Below are 17,051 nucleotides of genomic sequence, written 5' to 3' on the forward strand. Positions count from 1 at the left end.
TTTTAAACCATTTTAACTGCATAAAAGGAGAAATCTGTTGTAGTAACAAGAAGGAAGCGCTGTACAGTAAAAACGAGCATTTTATATTCGGCTGCTGCTTTTACAAAATTATTACCGTAGGGATTAAACGCTTGCTAATTATTTTATATAGCATTATAACGGTAATATGAAAGCATTTAAACATTCTGACAAAATTATGAAAGGAGGAGCTGGTAGGATAAACAGTTAGAGAAAGATAAATCTTGCTATGAGATGATACCCAGTGGCACATATTTTGTCAATCAGTTTTAGGGGTAAACTCTGTCCAGGTTGCATGTGTGGCTAACAAGTTAGCCAATTAGGTATACCATAGACCAGTGGCCGGTATATTAGCATATTGCGTCAGTGGAAGCCTTCAGTCAAACAATCTGGATTCCCGACGCTCAGCGGATACTGAATATTATTATATATTATCTAGAATTATAGGACAGATTGGTGGACATGTTGGTTCTGACTGATAAAATTTGATTCCAACAGGACGCTACAACCGCAAACGCAAGTACTGGTAGGTGTACTCCGATGAACATGTCCAGATAGGTAGAGACAAAAATGAAAATATATTCTATTCCAAAGGACTTGTTGAGATATGTTTTGAAAGCTGTCCCATATCGGCTTAAACAGTGCATCCAAGCAGAAAATTATATTAATTTTAAGGTCACTGATATCTGTATTAATATCACGCCTTAAATGCCAATATGTATGCAGTTACTTCAGAATTATATAGAATTGCTATCAGCGCTCACCAACTTTCTGCTGTTATTCAAAATTGGTAGATATGGTATGCGCCATCCTGTATTTCGGTATTTTTTTCCCGAGATTTCTTCTCTGTTTGTATTAAAAAAATATTTTTCTATAAATTAGTTTGAAACGCTACTATTTATTTTGGCTGTGATCCTCTGAAATGTGTTCTATCATTCAAGAACGTTTATAGAATTATATTGAGTTTAAAACTGCGAACTGCACACAGTTTCTCTGCAAATAATCATAAATATTTTTAAAAAATAACATACGGAAATGATTTCTATTTTCTATTTAAGAGATTTATTCCCTCAGTCTTTGTCTGTAATCCGTAGTTTTAAAGTTCTGGTCGCTAATAGAGATATTAATGATTACGCAGTCATTTTTTCTCCTTTTGTAACGTTTTCTTTAACAGCATGAATAAAGCATGGATAAGGAAATTATCTAGACCTTGAATTTTTTCCCTCCGGCAGCGCGTAATTAACGGTTTATTTAGACAAGGATTTGGAACAATCGACTTCGACAGCTTGTGAGAGATAACCTTGAATTTACCTAGAGTATTTTAATTAATAAATTAGAGAGACTTGACAAAAGATTTCTCTTTTAGGGTTCTTAAGTCTGTTTTAAATGCTTTATTTTTCACTTACTTTTGTATTTTTAGTTCCGATTACTTCAAGTAATTAATTGTTTGTTGAGAGTAAAAAGAATTTAGAACGTTTATTTAATTTTACGTTGATTTTTCCTGTAAGAACCTTGAATTTACTTGATTTAAAACTTAAAAACGACCTACATTCTTGCTCTCTTTGACCTGTGACACGGCCCTGTAGGTTTGATCAGTGTGCAGGTGCAGATTATTTGAACTATTATCAGCAAATGCGCGGAGCTTAAAATAATATATGTTGTAAAAGCTGGAAATCTAAAAACTGTTAAAAGCAACTGAATGTAAAATTTTAATTACGTTTAATATTGAAGACAGAAAATTTTAATTGTAGCAAGCCTTTAAAAAGCACGTTTTGTATACACTATTTTCGATTCCAGAATCTGAAATTCTTTATCTGGAAGAGAACTAACTTGTACTAAGTAGTACTAAATTATGTTGAAATGAAATGAGGCTTAATGCTTTAATTTTTTTATTTTTTAATTAATTAATTAAAGATATTAATATTATTTATTTCAATTTTCTCAGATATGAGTAATTAATTCATTTTTTGTTACTAACTAGTAATGTTTTAGAGACTGTTAGTTTTTTTTCGGGGGGGGTGCCGTGGAGTCGCTTGGAAAAACGTGAAATGCAACTCTACATTTACGAAGATCCGAACCACAAACCCTGCAATTAATAGTTAGCCGTGCAAAGTATTATACTTAACTACGCAAAATGAGATCTCATCCACTTAAAAGACCGACTGGGAAGAGGCATTAAACCCATGTGGTTCATCATCCATTGCATTTGTAGTTCGGGCACCGCTGTGGATTTTTTTTTAAAAAGCAAAAATCGTGAAAACCCGATTCTGATCTTGGCAGAAATTTAACTATAGATCTTCCAGTTAAAAGCGGATGGTGCTGACCACTCGGATATGAGACGAGCAGGGGGTGGGAATTTGATGATTCCTTACAATATTAATCGAGAGATTAATTAAGGAGGGAGGCGCTAAGTATTTTATTATATTAACTTGAAGCTTTTTAGTATTATGAATCGGAAGTTTTTATTTATTTATTTTTTTAACTAGATGCAAGAAATTTAATGAAGCGATTAGAAAATCGATTTTGATTGTTTTTTTCATAGTTTACTCTTTTATACATTCCTAAATTTCAGACTGCTTGTATTGTGGATTTAATTATTTGTATACATAAGTTTCTGTTAAAATTATTTATGTTAGTAGTTTTTAAGCCTGGATTTGACTAACTGATTATTATCTTTTATAGGGTTCTGTTGAAGATTTCTGACAAAATTTAATCTTGGTAAGTAGGTTTTGTATTAAGCTCTTTAAAAATGAATGTTATAAAGTTCTAGCTAATTTACGTGACCTTAGCAACTAGAACCTTAAGGAAATGTCTAGCGACTATTCGATGGTCTTATTACAGCTACAAAATAGAACTTCAAAGAAGGGTTAAAATGCCCTTTTATTCACTCAAAGAAATTCTAACAGATGACTTCTGTCGGGCTTACAGGAAAACCTCCACTTGGGCACTAACATAAAGTAGAAAATAAGAAACTAAACTAATTTTAAGTAGCTAACTTTTAGCCGAAGTTGTACAACGGTAAATAACCGAGTTGTTCTTTAATTAAACCTAACAGGCATGTTTAACACGCTCTACTGAGAGAGAATTTCTGAGCTCTTTTCCGGTTCTGTAAAAAATGGAACAAGAAACGGGTATCAAGTAGGAATATCCCTTCACTGATATTCCTACTAAATCTCCTGATGTACCACCCGCGAATTTTTGCACTTTTGGACTTTTAAAAATCGGATTGTTTAAACGTCAACCCAGATCCCTCCTTGGACTTCGGAAAGCTGTTCCAGAGGAATGGAATAAAATACCTCTTCTGGTACTACAAAAGGTTTTATTTTTTATTGTCTTGGAAATTACTATGTCGGAAGGTAGTGAAGAATAAAAAGTTATCAAATTTAATATTTAGTACAAAAAAATTAGGTGAAATATTTCTGTAAGTACTATGCAATTCGTCTAAAAATTATACGAACTTTGATATTTATGAAAACAAAATTTTAAATTTTAGAGAATTAAGACTAAAACCAGTAACGTTGGTAGCTTTAAAGTCTTCTAGTTTGAAAAACAATCCCAACCATTTTAGGATTTCATTTTGATGGATATTCTCTGTGTCTAAAATCTCAACCATTGTTTCTGCTTTCTACTAAGCTTGTAACTTGAGTCTTATACAAGGTATCTTAAGTTTATAAATCTGATTTAAGCTTTATCTTAGCTTTTGCATATTAAATATAGATGTAATTTTATAATTTTCCATGTTAAATATGCATATAGAACTTACAGTTGAAAAGGTAAAGTACAAATTTCGTTTCAGACTATTACTAGATAAAATGCAATATATTAAATTTAAATAAACGTACTGCAGCCAAACAGATCTCTGGCCCTAGGTTCCTCGTCCTACGTTCTGCGTATCTATCTACTTCTTCATGTACATATTTTATAGGAGTGAGCGATTTTTGTACTATTTTAGGCACTTTGTTTTCGTTTCCTGTTTAGAACAAAAGTCTTCTGTTATTTTAGTAAGCAAATTATTGGTTAATATTAAGAATAACATTGAATCTATAATTATTTAACATTAGTCATTAAGATCTACTTTCATAATTTTGAGTAATTGTAGTGATTGGTTAGCTTTACAATGGGGGAATTTCTTAGAGAATGTGTAAATTTTATTGCCCAAGACTGAATTAGTAACATTTCTGAAAATACTTTACAGCTTCAGATATCTAGACCGGAATCATGGCTATTCCGATATTCGGAAAGTATGGTTTTGAATTATCACTGTGTTTAAGGTATGACAGAAACTACGAAAGTGTGTAAAGGACCCTTTTATTTAACTCAATTAAATGTTAACTGAAGGCACCACTAGTGCTTACAAAAGCCAGCATTTTTGTCTTGAATGAAAATAAGGAAATTAATTTAGCTAAGTAAATTTAACTTAGCATAACAGCTACACAATTAGAGAACGCGCGAGTTGGCTCTGACCTAAAGTCGGCGTGACAAGCCTAAAAGCTAGAATAACGCAACACCGCAGAAACTGCTGTCAAGGGAATCAAATTAGCAGTGTGGTCTTCATCAAGCAGAACACGCTTTAATTCTACCTTCTAAAACCTTCCTTTAAATAGTGTTCCCCTTCTACCCCATTTGAATACAGGCGAGCTAGTAATTTGCATTCTGGCAGGAAAATGGAGGAACGAGAAGGACAGGAAAGCTAATTAACATAAGCTAACTGACTGGCTGATAAACTAAACAAAACTTTACAATGCATTGTACTCATTCGTATGAATTCATTTAATAACTTAGGACTCTGCACTGTTATCATTTTATATCATTAAGAACGCGTAAATAATTGTCAACAAACTAGAATTACGTGGCCAGAAAAAAGTAATATTGATATAAATAATTTTATTTTCTGATATTTGGAGTTTGAATAATTGGAATTTTAGTGTCTCAGAAGGTTGTCTGTTTTTAGAAATAAGGAATCAATTGCATTTCTTGACATTTAAATTAATTTACATCCTTTTGTGCAATTTCCGCTTTCTAAAAATGTGTTTTTTCTGGGAATGAGGTATTTCTATTTTGCTAATGGTAAGATAACCACAATTCCCTATTCCCATATACTAATTAGGCTTAATATTTAACAATCAATAATCGTATGCTATTTTTAAGCATTACAAAGGCATAGCAAATAAATTAATTTGCACCCTTTTGTGCAATTTCCGCTTTCTAAAAATGTGTTCATTCTAAGAATGAGGTACTTTTATTTTCCTAGTGGTAAGTTAACCGCAATTCCCTATTTCCTTAATAGAAATTAGGTTTCATATTTAACAATCAATAATCGTATGCTATTTTTAACCTTTAGAAAGTGAAACATGACGATTGCTCCAGGGAAATACCACCTGCCCTTATCCGTTAAGATTTCTTTTAATTGTGAGGTACATAACTCGTTTAATTCACGTTCCCTTGTAATACGCAACTTGCCGAAGGTCATGTAAGGGTTTTTTTTCCATTTTTTTTTAATGTAATTTTCTTTAAGTATTCGAACGCCATCGTAAATTGTTTCGTAGGTTGAATGTTATTCCTTATCGGCTAAGATCGCATTATGTGACAGGAATGTCCATTCTTGGATGTTATGTTGTTGTTGACCTTGTTCATAAATGCAGTAGGCATTTGTTTTCGTCGTAGCATCAGCATTCATAAAACTGTTTTCTCATTATCTATAAAACTAATTATTAATTCTCTGCAAATAACCCATGTTGAAGATATTATTTTATCAAATATAGTTAGCTATTAACGGTATGTATTTGTGTTTCTAAAAACAAATTTGCAAACTACTTTATCAGCAATTAATTCAGAAGAAAAACAGATTCTGAATATAAATTGTGTTAAGGGCAGTCAGTGTAAATATGTGAACCGCTTAATACTTTCATCCGATTATGTAAGAAAATTAATGTTAACTACATTCAAAATAATTTTTTAATCAAATCAATATTCTTGGTAAGAGTAAATAAAAAAGTAAAGCGCTATATAATTCCAGTGATGTTTCTAGTATCCTCAGATTATTTAAAAACGCTGTTTGTTCCAATATTATTTTAAGTCATTGACTTTTATTACTTAGTCTTACCTCCAGGAGAGAACGAACATAAAAACAGGAGTTAATAATATTGGATTAATTGCTCTTTCTAATTATTTATTTGAAAACATTATTTTTGTCGGAAAAATTTAACATAAAATATCTTTTAATGCTAATTACAATATAGTATATGTATTGCTTAATATGTAATGATACAACGGAAAATATGGCTGGTAAATTAAAGATCAATATTGCAAAAAAAATTATTATTTTCTTAGCGAAAGCTTTATTTTTTTAGCTTTTCTTTGAAGCAGGTATAGTTTAAATATATAATAATTGTGATTATTTTGGGTTTCTATGATTTTTACAATAACTACCTGAAATGGTTTGAACTCTTAAAAAATAATTATTATTTCCTTCAGTATTAAAATTACAATTGATTTATTACAGTTAAAACAAATTAGCATTTGCGAATAATAAATGTTAATGTCGAATGACAAGGACAAGATCCGGTTTGATACTTTAGTATACAGCATTTCTTGAGTAAATTGCTTCTTGTTCCAGTATTGTTGCTAAATAATGATGCATTTTCTTTAAATAACATTTCTAAATGTTTTTTAACCTGAGAAAGGGATTAAAACCGCTAAGTCCGATTCGATTCACTTTCTAAACATATTTGATCCTCGAAAGATTTTATCTGTGTTGCTAACTACATGATTCGATATTTACCAGGAGTTTTAAATTAATGTTCGTGTTCTTGATATACAAAAGTAAGTAGAATCAATGTTTATGTAATGTTTACATAAAGAAAAGAAAACTTTAGAAATTGAAATTTTTGGCGATTTAACTGGAAAAAACTCGTGCTCTGCCGAGTACCTCCCTGCGTTCACAAGTGTTTTAGCTTCTGTGAACACAGCTGGTGGTATCTCAGTGGAGCTCGTGTGACGTCAACGCTTACGTCATCACAACCTACACGATTGTGTGACGTCATAGCAGCTGGCTCAACTCTTTTTCTCCTCAAGGTGAGTGTATTTATGTTTTTGTCCTCCAACTTTTTTATTCCTTTCCTTCCTACTTCCTGTCTTTTTGTATTTTGTTTTTATTAATACAGTGATGATTAGATTTTCCTCGTATCCCTGCCTGCATTTAATTATGAATGGCCCATGTGTAAATGTTGGGGGGGGGGGGAAGAATTCGAATTGAGTTTTTAATGATATTTTTCTCTCTCTAGGTCACAAAATATTAAGTGGAGAAAAAAGAAAAATTACTGTTAAATGTAGTTTGTATTGTAAACATCCGATATATTGATTGTTGCTTTTCCAAAATTAAAATCTCAATTGTTTCAAACTGGGCAGAGTGTCTTAAAATTTGTTACCCTCAAAATTTAACATTTGGATCATTTATAAAATTCTTAAATTCTAATTATTCGAGAATGCCATTTAAATTGGAGATTCATTTTGCCGGATACTGTGCGTAGTAATCTGTAAAACTCTAAAATAGGAAACCAAATAGTTAAGACTTTGTCAATTGTTAATACAGTGATGTAATTTCTTGGACATATTTCAAGATGCATGTATTTGGCTGTTAGGAATATTTACATTGTTTGCTAGATGGACGATTACTTGAACAGTGTTGGTTAATTTTCAAAATATTTAAACTCATAAATTTTTTAAAAATGCTTCGAATATTGTGAAGACTTTTAACGTTCTATAGCCTCAAAAGATTTAACAGTTTCGGTAACTTTTAAAATGTATCAGTTCAGTTCGAATTTTTTTAATTCATTGAATGATTTACAGATTTACGTTATTCAATAGCTCCAATGTAAATTAAAGTTTCAGTAATTTTTAAAACTTAGGAAGTCTAATTTCTTGCTGAATATTCTGAAGATTTATATTGTTTAGTAACCTTAAAATGGTATTATAGTCTTGATAACGTTTTAAATATGAGAAGAAGTTTAAAGATTTTTTTATTAATTATTTTGATCATCTTTTATTTTTCAAGAATTTTTTATTGTTTTAATAAAACGCAAGAAAATTTCTTTTAATATTTATATATTGATAAATGCTGAGAATACTTCCTTGTTTCCAGAACATAAAAAATATACTTTTCACCAAATATAATTTTGAATTCTGTTTAATGGAGAATAGTTTATGCATTTATGTGTGTGAACTGTTTGAACATCATTTGAAAGGCAGACGTCGTTATTGCGTTTTGAAATACACAAATGAATGTTTTAAATATGATTGCTATTTAATAACAGGAAATAGCAGATAAGGAATATATCCTCAAAATGTTCTTGCAGTTTTGTGTGCGTAAGCTTTAACTTGTAATAGTTATTGAATCAGTAATTAGTTATCATGGTATATATTTAATTCTATGAATACAATAAAATATTGACAATTTCATAAATTAATTTTGTAATTAATTGTCAAAATTTAATCCTAGTAATTAGTTACATTAAGAGACAGTAATATTCCTTATTTTACGCTTTCCAGAATTATAATGCTTCTCTAAAACATGATTATTCAGTACACATGTACATTAAAACATTTTCTGTTGAAATGTAAGTACGTATTAAATGTAAAGGTAATATTTGAAAAGAAGCTTTAGAATGCAACATCTTACCAAGTTATTAACATAAAAGTTTTATTAGGTAATTGTGTGGGAAGCATTCATTTGAGTTCCACGTGTTTGGTCACGATTACCTTGAAATAAGATTGAATAATGATTCAGGAATCCTTGCTAGTTTTAGCTTTTCAAAGAGAAAAGAATCCATAAAATTTCATTTCAGGGGAAATTTTTTATTATTATTGTTTGGAACTTTTTCTCAAATGCAGTATAACTGTTAAGCGGTAGGATAATGTTTAAAGCGTATTAGAATAAAATTTTAGAAGTAAATTTTTAGGTTTCATCTTGAATGTAAAAAAGTAATTTCTGATTTCAATTACTTGCAGTGATAATTAAGAAAACTGTCATCATGTTTAGAGTATTGTATCATTATTGTATCATTTTAGTGAATTTGATGAATATTAGATTATATAGGAGCAAGAATACTGATATACATTCGATATACGTAATTAAATGTTCGATTAACTTTAAAAAAACCGATTAAAAATAACTCTCCCTCGTTGCATTGCTTCCTGCCATGCGTATGAAATGATTATCTGTTCAATGAATCATAATTTTCTTTTCCTTCAATTTTTCTCTTTACAAACGGTAAACGGAATGCCAGGTGAGAGTGCAGGTGTAGAACTTATCTCAACCAGCAAACGTTTCGTAAAAAGTAAACTTCGTTTTGGTCAGCTTTTGGTTGGAATTGAAACAACAGAATACGCAGAATGCAAAACTCATCAAACTGTGCTTCTTTTACTTGCGTGATATAACTGTGAAATAAGAATCTCCTGCCATTTCTTTAAAAATCAAAACCAAAACGTACTCATTTAATAAATTGAGATACTGAAAATATCAGAAATCAAGAACATAATCTTTCCCTCTCTCTCCAGATTTTGTCATAAAAATTTTCTTCCTCGGTATTTTCACATATTTTTAGTTTCTTTTTTAAAAGAATCAAGCCAATAAGTTTTTTTATTAAAGTGTTCCAAAAGCTCCCCCCCCCTTTTTTTTTCTTTTTACAAAATGCCCAAGTCAGTGTTGTCGATTGGGAAAAAAAAAGCTTCAACTAGTTAAAAACAAATGTTGTATTGATCAATAATAATAAAATTATTGTTAATCAATATAGTTTTTACAATTCTATCAAATTTTTCTGTAAAGTAAGTCTTTGCCGAACACGAGAGTTTCATGAATGACACATTGCGCATATGGCAAATCGCTTTCTTTGTAATTAAATATGGGAAAAAAGGGATTGGATACAAATTCAAACTCACGAAGTGTATATAATTTAAACAAACCTTAGTATTATTTAAATTCACAGGGAAAATGGAACAAATGTTATTGAAAGGATTTCTATTACGTCTTAATAAGTAGGAGGTACATGAAAAAATTTTTTTAAATAGCTGTTGATTTTTGCTTGGGACACTGTCTGACAGAAGTCATATAAAGTTTTAAGGTAAGGAATGCAGAGTTTTTCAATCTCTCTCTCTTTTTTCATTTGGAACAATCTTCTTTACAAAATCAGACAGTTCCTGTGCGTTTTTATCTAATATTATTTAGACATTTCCTGCCTTTTTTAATTAATATTAGTTTAACTTTTTGTATGTTAAAGACTGTTTGTCGTCTTCACTATAGCAGCTTTCGCCATCGGCTGGTGTTAAAAGACCAACCAATACTTCATTTGTCATTTCACGGTCGTCATTCTCGGCTAATTATTTGATTTCTCTTTCTGCCATGCAGGTGAATTAGGAAATACTAATTAAACGTTTCTTTCTAGACTAAAGAGAGACTAAAGAGACTTTTTCTAGACTAAAGAGACTTGAGAGAACATTTAAAAATTTTTTATTATACATCTCACAGCGAATAACTACTCAAATAACCCAGAAAAATACCCGTACGTCAAATCAGTATTCGAAATTTTAAGCTTGTTTACATTAAGTAATTGATAATAATTGAAGTTAATTAGAATGAAATGCAAGTGAAAAAATTGTAGATGAAATTTTCGTCATTGTTACAGCTAAATACAAAATTAAGCAATTAAATTTTGTATTTTTCAAATTTTATTGACTGTGGAACTGCAGTTTTCTAAGAAATTATTTAAATGATTAAATAGTGCTTAAGAGCACAAAAATAAGGCCATTTCTAGCCAAAAGAAATTTTATGCAAAATGGCGGCTGAAATTTTGGAATGACCTTCTTCCTTATAGTTGAGTAAGGTTATACTGGTGGTAGCAGCCATTTTTGCCTAAAAATCTTCGATAAAATCCTTATTGGTGAGACCATTTTAACTATCAAAACTATACTTCTATTTATGGAGAAATTTCTTGCCAAACTTTGCGCATAAATTTCAGATTTAAGAATACTTATGTTTGGTCTTTGTTAATAGAACAAAAGTATTTGCTATAATGATCAGGATTGCTTCAGTAGTCTTCTGGAATCTATTTTTTGGCGAATGAAAATGTGGAGGTCTCGGAAGAAAATGGTTAAGATGGCCGCGACTATATTAGCAGATTAAAATTTTTAAAACTGAATTCTGGCCAGAGTTAAGGAAATAGAAAAATAGTTATTCAACAGTAAATAATCTTCGTACTACACTCGCTGTTATACGATCATGCTACGTTGGCTTTTATAAGATCATACTTCACAGGATAATTTCTATAGTATGATTAGCGAGTTCACACATTGGCTTATAGCGTCTTTTTTTTAATTAAATAGGTCTATTAGTAAAAGAATCGCTTCCCATGAAATTATGTATACAAGTAAGCTTTACAAGGAGTTTACTGATTACAAAATATCAAATCTCCATATATATGTGTGTGTGTGTATGTTTGTATTCAGTTTAATAAATATTAATGAACATGTGTATTTATTAACCATGGATCTTATTCATTACCATTTTTATCCATCATCTATCGCTTAAGAACTTTACATATGATAAAACGTAGTAATTGTAATGGGTGTATTTATTACTTGTCATGCGAAATCTTCCGATAGTTCCACATAATAATATTTTTTGCACTTATATCCGCAGTATATCACAAAACATATTTATTAAATTACTAATAAAACCGCAGTTGCAGGTTGTATATTTAATCACAAACTGACATAATCACATTCGTTGGCAATCATGGTTTAGAAAATATTGCTTGTCTTTTCAGTATTAATTGTAATAACTTACTTTTTAGTGTTATATAAAAATATTTTTAGAAGATCCAGTTTTTTTTTAAGTAGAAATTTGAAATAAAGCATTTTTTAGTGAGGGAAATTTGTATAAATACCATTGTAGGCAGGAAATAATATTTTGAAAGTTAAATATTTTGTATAATTAGGCAAGGTTATTTTATTCATTAATTTATACTAAAATCTATTCCAAAACCTTTAAATAACCTAACGTGCTTGTTTTGAAAACACTTGCCTATGAATTTGCCAAACTGTGTTGTGAGGGATTACCGATCCTTAATAGTCCCTCCGCTATCTGTCTTCTAACTAAACTGTTTAACATGTTATTTCTCAAATGTTTATTGCAATCCTCAACGCTTTCTAAAGGTTTCTACGAACGTTCGCAAAACAACTAAGCCCCTGCGTTACTATGCCAACGAGGCTGACGTCGTGTATCAGTAACCTTGAAATTACGGAGACTGTTGGAGTGTTGTCTGCTTTTAGCGCTTATGTACAGGTAAAACCGTGATCCTTAGAATACCATATTGTTCGGAATCTGTGGTATTATAGTTTTCTTACTATGGGAACTCAGCGTTAAAAAAAAAAAAAAAAAAGTCTTCAGTGAGTAACCAACTTGTTGACCGTAGAAACAACATGCTACATAACAATTCCTTCTTTTCTATCATTTGGCATAATTTTTCCACGGGACAAATTGTGAAATTTATTTTAACTAAAGCAAATTCCTTCAAAATCTAAATATTTCCTACCTTTCGAAGTAAACATAGACTAATTTCGTAAAATATTTTTGAAATTTTTGAGTAATGATACGTCTCTTTTCAGATTTAATAATTGATCTTATAAAACATTTAAACATGTCTGTAATATTTTTTGAAGGATATCATAAGGCCTTTTTTCGTTTCCTTCTGTCATTTAGCTGTTAACTGAAACAAATTTAAGACAACTTAAAATTAAAGGCGAAATTAATTGAATGTTTGATAATGTTAAATATGCAAAGATAAAACTGAAGCAAAACTAATTGCTCAAGTCTAATTAATAATGATAATAATAACAGCAGTAATAGTAATTGAAAAATAATAAAAGAGCTCCTGCATAAACTGCAGATTACATTACAGAGAAACTGTCTTTTATGTAATGTAATTTATCAAAGTTCCATTTCTATTAATGTATATGTTTTGTGTATGAACATTGAAATTTCAGCACCTAGAAGAAAAGCAGCGTTTTTTGTTCGGCTTACCTGTAAACAGCTTACAGCTCTATTTTATTGCATTTATTTGTGATATAATATATTAACACAAGTCGTGCAACAAAAGTCTGACTGTGCATATCTTACCATTACTAGAGATGGAATGGTTGTAAATTAATGTTCAAGTAATCACGAAAAATGGATTTTTTCATGGCTGTGAATGGCCGATATACTGTGTGTTGTTTAATTAAAATTTACTTACAATATTAATAATAATTCTTTGGGAAAACATTTATTATAGTTCCTGTTTTGAGGACCGTGCTATTAGTATTTCAGGTAAACGTTACACAAAGCTAAGATATCATGAATTTCAAAGTTAGTTTAACGGTCTATGATCTTAGCATTTTTTCTGTATAGGCCTTTGCTGTTTCGTCTTTATCACCTTTACTTTCTTTATGCTCCTGTATAGACTCCTCTTGATCTTAAAAAAAAGAGGATATGGCGAATAATGACTGTAGAGCTTTTGATACCGAGTGTCTGCTTTTACTATTTTTTAACCATCTTCGTATGCTAGTATCTGTTTCATGTTAAGTAAACGATGTATGTAATTTTCACTTGTTTTAATTGGATTTGGAGAAATATCTTACCATGTTTAGAGATTTAAAACCATTTCATGTATCTGTTTTAATTTTTAAATGCTTTTCTGATTACTTATTTTTTGAAAGCTATTAGCCTATCTATTAGTATTTTTGGAGACATTGAAACTCTTCCGGAATTGGTTACAAAGTTCGCACATTATACATACTTGCTGAAAATTTTAGTCTTAGACTTTAAACATCCATGTAAATCTTAACAGCAATTTATGCTAATATTGATTCAGTATTTAATCGATTTGCATATACAGACATGATATATTCTTGCCTACGTACTTAGTTTGAAGGACTGGTAATTTCTTGCTGCAGTCTTATTGTTTTGTACTGAATTTAAGTGAAATTATTTCTTCAGTTCTTCATTTTCAGCTAAATATTATCATTAGTGTAACATGCAGAGTCTTTACGCCTTCAGAAGGTAGCAAACGAAGGAGGGAGGGGCAATTGGCATTTGAACGTTTTATGTTCTGCCATTAATATTTCGTGGTGACTCAAGAATTAAGCCATTGAGACGTTAAAAGTCGTTAATTTGTGAATTGTCAGTCATTTTAACACTCATTTAAGAGCTTTTAGTGTTCAATTTTTTCATCAGTCTAATATTTTATTGACCTAACATTCCGATTTACTCAGATGCGTTTTAAAAATAATGCTATTTTTATTATGCTTTTTTAACTTAGCCGTTATTAGAAAACGCTAAATTTTTTTTTTATTTTCCTTACTCTTATAGCTTTGCATGATTTTGGAATTGGTGCGGAAACCTTTTTGCATGGCGATGGATTTAAGGCTGTGGGCTTTGTACACAATATTCTCTCGTATCTCCGTTCCAGAGATGCATTGTACATAGTCCGCACATGCGCGTTTGTAAATGCACCCTTCTGGAACATAGATATGGGCAGAAAACTTCTTCTCTTCTCTACATCTTTTGCATGCATCTTCATAATCTATTGTTCATTTGGTGTAAATTTTTCTTTATATTTTGATTTTATTTATTTTGTGCATACATTGTTTAATGCTTATTTATATTATATTTTGATTATTGTAAATAAACTGAGAATTTCGTTATGGTAACTTGAATTTTATTTCTTACTTCTACGATTTTATACAAAAATACATGGAACGAAATTCAAAATTAATTGCGTAGGGGATTTGATTCATTTAAAAGTACAAAAACTGATCAAATTATTTCTATTTGAAGGCTAGGCTATTCTATATATTAACTGGTATGTAAAAAACAGTTTAAAAAATATTACTCTCTGGAAGCCTCAGATTAAAGTCTATAACCAAAAAGGTATTTCAAACATATTTCAAAACTATATAAAGTTTTGAAATAAAAAATTTCAAAACTCAAAAATGCTTTCATTTTTTACCCAAAATATATTTTGAAAGTAAAATATCATTAAAAACTGATACCTGATTTTCATATTCCGATTCCAATTTAACTCCTAAAATAAGCCAATTGCGATAGTGAAAACAGTAACACTCTTTTTGAGGTGTTGAATCAACACTATAAGCTGATAGTGCTGTTCATTGAACGCATCTGTTAGAACCGATGCCATTATTAGTATGTGTACCTAGTATTCTACATTGGCCTCTCAGTATAACGGATATCCAATTCGGCACGTTAGGTTAGTGCCTTTTTATCTGGTTATCCTAGAAGTGGCGCACGACTTTCCTGCTGTCAAATGAAACTTTTTTGTGCTATTATACTAACCCTGATATAAACACACAAATTCTTAATTATACAGGATCTGTACAGAATCCCTGAACAACTTGGAACTGTTTAGGAATGGAACAATTTTTACTTTTGATGCTAGTCATACTTTCACAAGCAAGTTTCAAACTTCCTTCTTATGACATCAGGATTTTCGGATCCGCACACCCTCACATTGTGTGTATATTAAACCAAAACTGATTTTTAGGAAAAATTTTTATACATGTCAAAGATTCTTTGGTCAAACATCACAATTGTATATTTATCATATATTTGCTTCATAATTTATCAATTATAAATAAATATATAATCATACATTTGTGTCATATAGTTTCATGCACAAACAACACAAAATTTACAGCAGCTCTACCTCTTACAGTGTGCCCACAGTAGCAGGGTGTATTGACACCCTATATATTGGTGTTAGATATATAGATTTAACTTAACTATCATTAATCACAAATAATTACTTATTACGAAATGTTAAGTGAACTTTCGTAAAATGGTATTTTAAAAATGTGAGACATAGAATTTGTATATTCGGCTATCTAGAAGTTTATAATTAGTTCCCATCCGCTGTTAGTAGATTGAGGTTAATTAATTAAGCGCAATCTTCCCGCGTTCTGTAACCCTTAAAAACATGGCAAAAACTAATCAGTCTTGACTGTTAAGAAGGTCATTTTTTTTACTATTTTTATTGTAGAAGGTGTGAAATATTTTACAGCTGTTCCAGAAACTGTACATTAATTATTACAGCTAAATTTCGGGGTACCTTAATGTGACGAGCTAAATTTTACAAGCATCGTATTGTAATGAATGCATAAGAGTTCAAAAAATAATTGTAAATGGAATATAGCTTCTTTCTCTGAATAATTTATTTTCCCCCTACTTGCTTCGAAGAAGCTTATTGCTTAGTTCCCTTTCTCCAGGCACAGTTTTAACTCTAATGTCGTACAGTAATTGTAGGTAGAGGAAACTTACAATTGCTTTTTCTAATCTTATCCTTAGAATTTTTTGTCTTATTCAATTAAGTCAAAGAATCTTGTCTCAGATCTCTGCTGTATTTTTGCTCTTCGTAAAGGATGGAATGTACAAGAACGATTCTTTTACCTCGTCTAAAATTTAAAATGACTGCCAATCTTACTTAAAGAAGTAAAACATAATTAAGTTTAACTTTCATTTTTTTAATCACTGTCTATGTCTTTCATGAATTTTAAAACTTACAAGGTAAAATTCAGTTTCCGTTAACATTTTAAAATTAATATGGAATTTGCATTTTATACAAATACGCATAATCTAGTTAATCCTCCAGTGATACAGTTTGTCACATAACTCAAGCGTTTCGAGGGAACCGTCTTCTATTATTGAGATTGACATTTGGATAAAATACATTTGGGAGTAACCAAACAATTTCGCGGCTAAACACATTGAGTTTCCTTGGCTAATCGATGATAACGGACAGACGTGCAGTATAAAATAATAAACAATATTAGCTATTAAAATTGTGCTTATGTCAGGTTGATCTATAAAAATGCTATCGACTACAATTTAAAGCTATCACTATCGACCTGTGTTTTAAGGTGCAACTATTCAGGAGAATTTCTGTTGTAGATATTCTGTGTATATGATTCTATTTTATGGTCTGGAA

The 17,051-nt window shown here is 30.4% G+C and overlaps 1 long non-coding RNA gene across 1 annotated transcript in view; it reads left to right on the forward strand.

Moving 5' to 3' along the window:
• LOC118187685 (uncharacterized) overlaps positions 1–14,760 on the forward strand; it is a 210,221-nt gene extending 195,461 nt beyond the window's left edge. The window contains exons 4-5 of the long non-coding RNA XR_004758001.2: positions 2,701–2,736; positions 14,420–14,760. This is a non-coding gene — a long non-coding RNA (uncharacterized LOC118187685). The remainder of the gene's footprint in view (positions 1–2,700; positions 2,737–14,419) is intronic.
• Positions 14,761–17,051: the final 2,291 nt, after the last annotated feature.

The sequence above is a fragment of the Stegodyphus dumicola genome, chromosome 1, assembly GCF_044657685.1.
Source record: "Stegodyphus dumicola isolate Sdum_Otavi_A_Nest chromosome 1, ASM4465768v1".
Lineage (NCBI taxonomy): Eukaryota > Metazoa > Arthropoda > Arachnida > Araneae > Eresidae > Stegodyphus > Stegodyphus dumicola.